The 8,814-nt window shown below is 45.3% G+C and overlaps 1 long non-coding RNA gene across 1 annotated transcript in view; it reads right to left on the bottom strand.

Annotated features, from left to right (window-relative positions):
• Window positions 1–8,487: 8,487 nt before the first annotated feature.
• Window positions 8,488–8,814, bottom strand: part of LOC308577917 — a 670,159-nt gene continuing 669,832 nt past the window's right edge. The window contains exon 2 of the long non-coding RNA XR_014003772.1: window positions 8,488–8,706. This is a non-coding gene — a long non-coding RNA (uncharacterized lncRNA). The remainder of the gene's footprint in view (window positions 8,707–8,814) is intronic.

The raw sequence follows: 8,814 nt of genomic DNA, 5'->3' as shown, positions 1-8,814 counted from the left end.
TTGGTTTCAATATCGCCAAATAATGGAATTTTTTAAACAGGATAGGAAAATCGGTTTCCAGGTGGAGAAATCAAAACTAGAGACCGAATTGTTAGAACCCAATACTAAGAATTTATCTAGAATGTATAACTTGCTGTTGAAATGGAACACACAGGATGAAACAGTTAAATCGGCTATGATTAAGTGGGCGCAGGATGTTGGACACAACATTATGTCAGATGACTGGGAATGGTTATGGAACACCGGTATCAAATTTACGGCATGTAATGCCTTAAAGGAAAACATTATGAAAATGGTTTACAGGTGGTACATGACCCCAGTCAAACTGGCAAAAATCTACCATTTGCCCGATAATAAATGTTGGAAGTGTAAAGAGACTGAAGGTACTTTCTATCACCTTTGGTGGACATGCCCGAAGATAAAGGCCTTCTGGGAAATGATCTATAATGAAATGAAAAAGGTACTTAAATGTACATTTCCTAAAAAACCAGAGGCCTTTCTCTTGGGCATTGTCGGCCAATTGGTGACAAAGAAAGATAGAAATTTCTTTATGTATGCCACAACAGCAGCAAGAATACTCATCGCAAAGTATTGGAAGACACAAGATTTACCTACTCTGGAAGAATGGCAGATGAAAGTGATGGACTATATGACATTGGCTGAGATGACAGGCAGAATCCGTGACCAACGAAAAGAGACGGTGGAAGAAGATTGGAAAAAATTTAAAAGCTATCTTAAGGACTACTATAAACTGAATGAATGTTAAAATGTTGTGGTTGCCAGAAGCAATAGGGTACAGGGATACAAGGTTAGACAATAAAAGAGGACTAAGATGACAGAGATTAGAAAGTAACAATTGGGAGTTGCTAGTTCAAATATGTACATTGGGATGCAGAGAGGGGGGGTATGGGGAAGTCCAAGAAAAGAGGTTTATGAAAATATCTTTGAAACTATTCGTGTATGTTTGTCATTTTTTGTGTTTGTTTGTTTTTCTTAAAAATGTTGTAAAACCAATAAAAATTTATTAAAAAAAAAAAAAAATAAAAGAGAGGAGAAGAAAAAAAAAAAAGAAAAAAAAAGAAAACTTTAAAAGAGCTGAAAAATACTAATAAATCTATATATATCAACGCGGAGCACAAAATTGAGCTACCACTAACGACGCCATCTTGGCTCCATACTGCACTTCTGTTTTAAAAGCGTTGTAATCTCTGGGGTTGCCCCCAAACTTCTGCACAAGTCCCGGTACCTTTCTTGCGATGGGGGTAATCTTGCCCTGGGCGTCATGCGTCCTCCTTTCATCCAGCCGTGCCCCTAGTAGAGCCAGTTGCCTCTCCAGATCTCGGTTTCTCTCCTCAAGACTCTGTCCGCCTCTGGCTCCCTCTCCTGCGCCTGCTCCTTCTGTTTGACTCATGACTGTTCCCCAGTGCTCTTACACACAAGCAAGGTAAGGGACTCACGGATTGCTGTCACGGGAAATGGGGTTGCTTGTGTGTAAACCTCCAGCTATTCCAAACTGCTTAGAAGTTGGTGGTGTCTTTCCCTGACTGAGCAGCCTAGGTGCTGCTGCTGCTCAGTCGCTGGACGTATCCGTGAGTGGGTGTTTCCTAAATTTCCTCCAACATAAAAGCTCCTTGACAGACACCCTTCGCCTCGCCTCTCTGTGCGTAACCCTTCTGCGCAGAGTGGGCATGCCCAGAGGTGCCCCTCCACTCTCTTCACTACCTTCAGTGCCAGCATCTCGGAGCCTATCCTCCGAGGTGCTTCCTCCCTCTTCCTTCTTCCTGGTGTCACCGGGACATTCTTCCCCAGATGACCTTCTCTTTCTACCCTTACTCGTTCCTTCTTCTGCAGAATCGGGAAGCACCGCCTCTCCCCTCTGCTCCGATGTCAGTTCCCTGACACTTTGATTGGGCTTTTTTCAATTCGCATGGTGTTATTTGGGTGTGCGCCAGAATCACCCCAAACGAAAGCAAAAAGGTGTTTTGGGTTCCATCTACATAAAAAGAAGATGATAAAGCTCTGATTGGGCTTATTTCAAATTGGTATTTTTGGGGTTAGAATGCACATTCAACCCAAAATCGCAGAAATGTTTGTTACCAGCCCAAATAAAGCCCAGGTGTTTTGGTTCCCTCTCAATAGAAAAAGGACGAATAAGTTTCGATTGCTCTTTCGGTGTTCCTTCACTCACAAATAGCAAAGCGGTGTAATAAGCCTAAACAAAGCCAAACAGGTTGTTTTGGTTTCCAACTACATAGAATCATAGAATCATAGAATCATAGAATCATAGAATCATAGAGTTGGAAGAGACCACAAGGGTCATCGAGTCCAACCCCCTGCCAAGCAGGAAACACCATCAGAGCACTCCTGACATATGGTTGTCAAGCCTCTGCTTAAAGACCTCCAAAGTAGGAGACTCCACCACACTCCTTGGCAGCAAATTCCACTGTCGAACAGCTCTTACTGTCAGGAAGTTCTTCCGAATGTTTAGGTGGAATCTTCTTTCTTGTAGTTTGAATCCATTGCTCCGTGTCCACTTCTCTTGAGCAGCAGAAAACAACCTTTCTCCCTCCTCTATGTGACATCCTTTTATATATTTGAACATGGCTATCATATCACCCCTTAACCTCCTCTTCTCCAGGCTAAACATGCCCAGCTCCCTTAGCCGTTCCTCATAAGGCATCGTTTCCAGGCCTTTGACCATTTTGGTTGCCCTCCTCTGGACACGTTCCAGTTTGTCAGTGTCCTTCTTGAACTGTGGTGCCCAGAACTGGACACAGTACTCCAGGTGAGGTCTGACCAGAGCAGAATACAGTGGCACTATTACTTCCCTTGATCTAGATGCTATACTCCTATTGATGCAGCCCAGAATTGCATTGGCTTTTTTAGCTGCCGCGTCACACTGTTGGCTCATGTCAAGTTTGTGGTCAACCAAGACTCCTAGATCCTTTTCACATGTACTGCTCTCAAGCCAGGTGTCCCCCATCTTGTATTTGTGCCTCTCATTTTTTTTGCCCAAGTGCAATACTTTACATTTCTCCCTGTTAAAATTCATCTTGTTTGTTTTGGCCCAGTTCTCTAATCTGTCAAGGTCATTTTGAAGTGTGATCCTGTCCTCTGGGGTGTTAGCCACCCCTCCCAGTTTGGTGTCATCCTTATAAATTTCCGCTCTTCTATCCTGGATCTCAAATGCTTTATTAAAATGTAGGTCAAGTATTTTGTCTCTCTCCTGTTTGGTCCTTAAGATAATCAGGCAGTCTCTAGGTCTGTCCTTCCTGGCGACACTTCCCAATCTAAATGCCGTTGTTATTTTAAAATCTTCGTCTTCCTTTATACCCCAGAATTTGGAGAATTCTGCTGTCAAGAAACCAGTCAAATCTTCTTTTTCAACCTCTGGGATAGAGCGTAATCTCAAATTATTTTCCCGATTTCTCAGTTCCACCATAGACAGGTAGGCCTGCTGGTCGCCAATGTGCTTATGTAGTGGCCTTACCTCTCCTTTCAGCTCATCCACTTTTTGAATTGCTTGGTCAGCTTTTTCGTTCGCAGCTTCGGCCAGTTTCCGGTTCTCAGAAGTAACGTCTTTTAGGTTCCCAATTGTTTGAGAGTGCTGTGCCACTTGTTCAGATAGCTTTGTGATGGAGGATGTGGCTAAGTCAATTTTTGCTGTTTGGTCATCAACCTTCTTGTTTAAAATTGCAAATTGTTGTAGCATTTCCTTCAGAAGTGCATCAGATCCACCTGCAGCCATATCCTCTGTTGCTGGTTTTTCAGCTTCCTTTAGTTCAGCTATTGTTGAGGGTTCAGTTCCCTTCAATTCAGCTGCTGTTGGCAGTTCAATTCCCTGCAGTACAGCAGGAACTGATGATCTACGTGACTGAGAGGTCAAAGTTGTTTGCACAAGCTGGCCTTTCGTTGCTTTCGCTTTTGCAGATCTTGTTTTCGGTTGGCCACTCATTCCCCACCTGTCTATGAGTCAAGGTCAAGCTGTCAAATGTTCCATGGGAAGGACAGACCTCAATGTAGATAACAACAGCAGAGAGACAAAACAAAGTTGGTTCCCAGGAAATTGTAAATCCCAGTCTCCACTAGAGGGAGTACAGTTAGAGGGAGTACAGTTAAAGTTCAGGAGAGAAGGAAAAAAGTTTTGGTCGCCATTAAAGTTCCTGCAGCTAGATAGTTTACAATAGTCCTTAAAACTTTTTTCCACTGGCAGAGCCCTTCCAAAGTTGCCACAAATATCACCTCCCAAGGCGCAGGATACAGTTACTTAATTTTGTAGTCCAAAGTTGCCTCTATGTATCTATTTCAGTTTTATAGATTGTATCCGCAAAAGACATTCTTTTCCCCCGCCATCCCGAGGCTGGGTTTTAAACTTTAAAGTCCACCAAAGGAGAAGGTTCCCAAATTACTTCAACACTGTAGAGTAAATTAAGAAGAAAACTTGCCTTTCATTTCAAACCCCAGTTCTGACAGATGCATAATACTTCCACTTTTAAAATCTTTTTCCACTGCTTCCAGCTTGTCCGTTCCTTTCCCTTTGATCTGTAAGCATTGCCGGAGGACGGACTTCCTGTTTATCGTCACTCCGCTTTCAGCCAAATTCTAAATCTTGAGAGTCTTAAAATTGTAAAGTCCAAATTACTCACGGGTTGTAGCTTCCCAATTTAAAGGTTTCAGGAAGAAAGGACAGCGCTGACCGGCAACAGCAGCGCGGCTTCGCTCCGCTGACTGCGAAACGACCCACAGCGCCGCTACCCCCTCCGCGATCCGGAGCCCCGTTACGGGGTCCCTTCAACGTTTTGGGGGCTGCTTCTAGCGCCCGCCGGGTCTCGGGACCACAGGCTTCTACCACCTGTGGTTTTCCTAAGTGGGTCTCTGCTTCGCCGTAGCGGACGACCCGTTTTCAGCGGAGCTCCCCTCTCCTTACAAGGAGCAGGCAGCCATTGCCGATCGCGCCGCCTCCGGAAGTCGAAATAGGTGATTAATTCTAAGCACAAAAGGACAAAGCACCGGAGCACGTTTGCCACCCTAGGAGAGTGTGATGATTGTTTAGACAGGACACTGACAACCGCTTGATTGTCAGTCCAGAAGCATACCTGGTGATTCCTGAACTCATCAGCCCACAAGTGCACCAGAACTACGATAGGAAAATTCTAAGAAGGTGAGGTCACGCGTGATAGGTTTTCCTTGCCAGCTGGTAGGCCAACGCTGAGCACACCAGCATCCCCTAAAGTAGACACCAAACCCCAGGGAACCAACTGCATCAGACTGTACCTGAAAGTCTGAACGCAGCATCAAATTGTCCTGCCACAAAGAATTCCCCTGTACTTATCCAGGAACTTTAACCAAACCTCCAGGCCTTACTTGATCACTTTAGAGAGGCGCACTCTGTGTTGAGGAGCATGCAGTCCCGCTGACAGCTAGCCAATTTCCTACAAAAGGGGCAGCCAGGGGGCACTACCCGGCATGCAAAGTTGAGGTGACCCAAGAGTGATCGACTCTGCCTAAGGGTGACCTTCTTGAGAGGAAGAAGTTACAGAATTAATTCCTTAAGTGCTGCTAGCTTCTCCCTTGGTAGGCTGATGTCTGTGCGATTATGTCCAATTCAATACCCAAAATAGGTTATGGTCGAAACTGGACCCTCTGTTTTGTCTGCCACCAAAGGTACCCCAAGCTCCTCAGCCAGGGAGGTGAAAGCCTCTAAAGAGAAGCGCAATCAGGGCTATTACTAGTGATGAGAGAAAAGTTATCGAGGTAATGGGTCACCCTTTCAGAACCAGTTCTAAAGCAAAGGGCCCAGTCTAAAATTGTACTAAATGACTCAAAAGCTGCACAAGCTACTGAGCACCCTATTGGCATAAATTTGTCTATGAATAAGCCCTAAACCTAAAACCTAGCCACAGAAAGTCCTCTGGGTGAATTGGCAGGAGGCAAAAGGCTGACTCAATGACACACTTAGCCAAGAGTGCTCCCCTGCTGAACCTGCGAATAAGCTTTTATAGCCTGATCAAAGGAGGCATATTTCACAGAACAAGGCTCCTGTGGTATTGCATCATTGACTGAGCCACCTCTAGGGTAGGATGGGTTGTGGCTCATACGATACTCTCCTGGAGTCTTTTTAGGGATGATGCCTAAAGGTGAAATGTGTAAAGCCAGTATAGGCGGCTCCCTGAAGGGGCCAGCCACCCTCCCAGCCAGAATTTATTTGTTTATTTTCTTTTTGCAATAGCTAGCATTTCCCTAACTGGTTTGTTTGTTTTTTGTTTGTTTGGTTTAGGGGGTCCCCTGAGTTAGGAGGGATCTAAGACGTGAGAGCTTAACAGAAGAGAACGCCAAAACCATGGGCCAAATTAATACCGGTTTGCGGCTGAATTAATACCGGTTTGTGGCTGTTCTTTGGGCTGGTCTGTGAGCATTTCAAGACCCCTGGTGGAAATGCCCCCTACCGCCCAGAAAGGGCTGTTTACCTTTAAAACATGAGGACGCCGGGTAGTTACCTAGGCACTTTTCACATTCATGTGCATACTTACAATTTGGCCCCTGGCACACACCCAGCAAACCTCACGGTGAGGGACTCGCTTAGCTTTGAATTTCCAAACTTAGAGGGATCTGGCTGCTTCTTTTCCACATAGGGACCCACGTGCTCCATCCAGTAATTCTGGTAGCTCAGGTCCCAGCAGGTGGTGGGCAGCAGGGAAGCATTTCTGAATTGTCCTCGGAATCAGAAGGCTTACTTCTCTTGCTCTTCTTGGCCGAATGCTTCTTCTTACTTAGACTTCTTTCTCCCTTGCCCATCATTGGAGACTGGTGCTGTTCTGCAGCCGCTGACACTTCCTGTTGCCCCTGCATCTCTTCCTCCGATGATGTTTCGGAGCCCCCTTCCGTAGTAAGGTTGTGAATCCTGTAGAATACTGGGAAAGTCTGGGGTATAGTGAGAGGCAGAAAGGTTATAATTGGTGGGTTTCTGGATGAAAAATCGGCTCTGGATCCATTCCAGTCCGGCTTCCGCGCTGGTCATGGGACCGAGACGCCTCTGGTCGCCCTAACAGATGATCTCCGCAGGCAGCTGGATCGAGGCGGGTCGGGGCTGCTGATTCTTCTAGACCTGTCAGCAGCCTTCGACATGGTCGATCACGAACTTCTGGACCACCGCCTTGCCGACGTGGGGGTCCAGGGCACAGTCCTTCAATGGCTGCGCTCATTTCCCTCCGGTCGGGGACAGAGGGTGGCACTTGGGGGGGAATTGTCATCGCGCCACTCCTTGGTGTGTGGCGTGCCTCAGGGTGCGATTCTCTCCCCGATGCTTTTTAACATCTTTATGCGCCCCCTCACCCAGCTTGTCCGGAGTTTTGGGCTGGGCTGCCATCAGTATGCTGATGACACCCAACTCTATCTGTTGATGGATGGCCATCTTGACTCGGCCCCAGACACACTGATCAGATGTTTGGAAGCTGTGGCTGGATGGTTACGTGGGAGCCGGTTGAAGTTAAATCCTTCGAAGACAGAGGTCCTCTGGCTGGGACGGAGCGATATGGGATTGAGGGGGCAACTCCCATCTCTTGCGGGGGTGCAATTAGTGCCAGCACCGTCCGTTAAGAGTTTGGGTGTAATCTTTGACACCTCCCTTTCCATGGAGGTCAGATTGCATAACAAAGGCGGCATTTTTTCATCTCCGGCAAGCTAAGCAGTTGGCTCCTTACCTCTCTCGCTCTGACCTAGCCACTGTGATCCACACAACGGTCACCTCCAGACTGGATTATTGTAACTCACTCTACATGGGGCTCTGGTCCATGGGGTCACGAAGAGTCGGACACGACTAAACGACTAAACAACAACAAGCACAACTGGGAAAGGAAACATCTATGCTCCTATCATGTACTAAGGAAGAGGAAAATAAAAGTACCCAACTTTACACAGAACCCTTTTAGCAGATCTTGAGATAGTTTGAGTGAGTTTGCTTCCTTAGACTAAAGAATGCAAGTTCCTAGAGAAATGATCTTTAAAGGAAAATTGAAGTGAACAGTTTTTTCCTAAGATAGGGAGAGGATCTTTTATTAAGCATAGTTAATTCAATTGACATAATCACTCACAAATGATTAAAAGAGCCATAGAATTAATCAATTAAAATAAAATTAAAATTAAAATTAAAAGGAATACAAAAGTGAACATTTTTTCTGAACTTGCCTAGGAACAGTAAGCCTAATTAAGATTTTTTAAAACAACCACACATAGGAAAGTGAGATTCAAGGTACCTTTAGAAAAGATTGCCCCCCCTCCCCGTAGTTTCCTTTTAAAGGAAGCTTACTCAGGAGTAAATTTACCTGGCACAGAAGTAAGAAGGGGGAAAAAACTGAAAGAGACTGATACAAGGGGGGGGGCATTTTCCAAGAAAAGAGGCCAGGAAGTCTTATAGAGGCTGGTATCAGGGCTCAGATAGACAATTGCTGGCTATGGAAGCTTCTCCCTTTTAATAACAATTTTCTTAGAAGGAACACCATATTTTCATAGGCATATGCTTAATGAAATACGTACACTGCATATTAGCTTGAGAGAGCAGTTGGCTCAACTAGGCTTTTGCAGCAGAAACATTAGTTTCTTCACAGCACATTTCAAAATACTGGAAAAAAAGACTGGAACACGGATGTAGGCTCACAAACTCAAAAGTTGCAACAAAACATCATTTACCATCAACTTAAAATCATAATCCTCACTTAAGCTACTCGGAGGAAGACTCTTTGGAGCCTCTCTCAAATAACAAACATTTGCACGCTTCATTCTCATTTTTGTCCTGTTTAAGATTGCTAAGGCCCTTAT

Source organism: Podarcis bocagei, assembly GCF_964188305.1.
Source record: "Podarcis bocagei genome assembly, chromosome: W".
In the NCBI taxonomy this organism is placed as follows: domain Eukaryota; kingdom Metazoa; phylum Chordata; class Lepidosauria; order Squamata; family Lacertidae; genus Podarcis; species Podarcis bocagei.
Note: the sequence above shows the minus strand (reverse complement) of the source record. Positions and strands in the feature narration are given on the sequence as shown.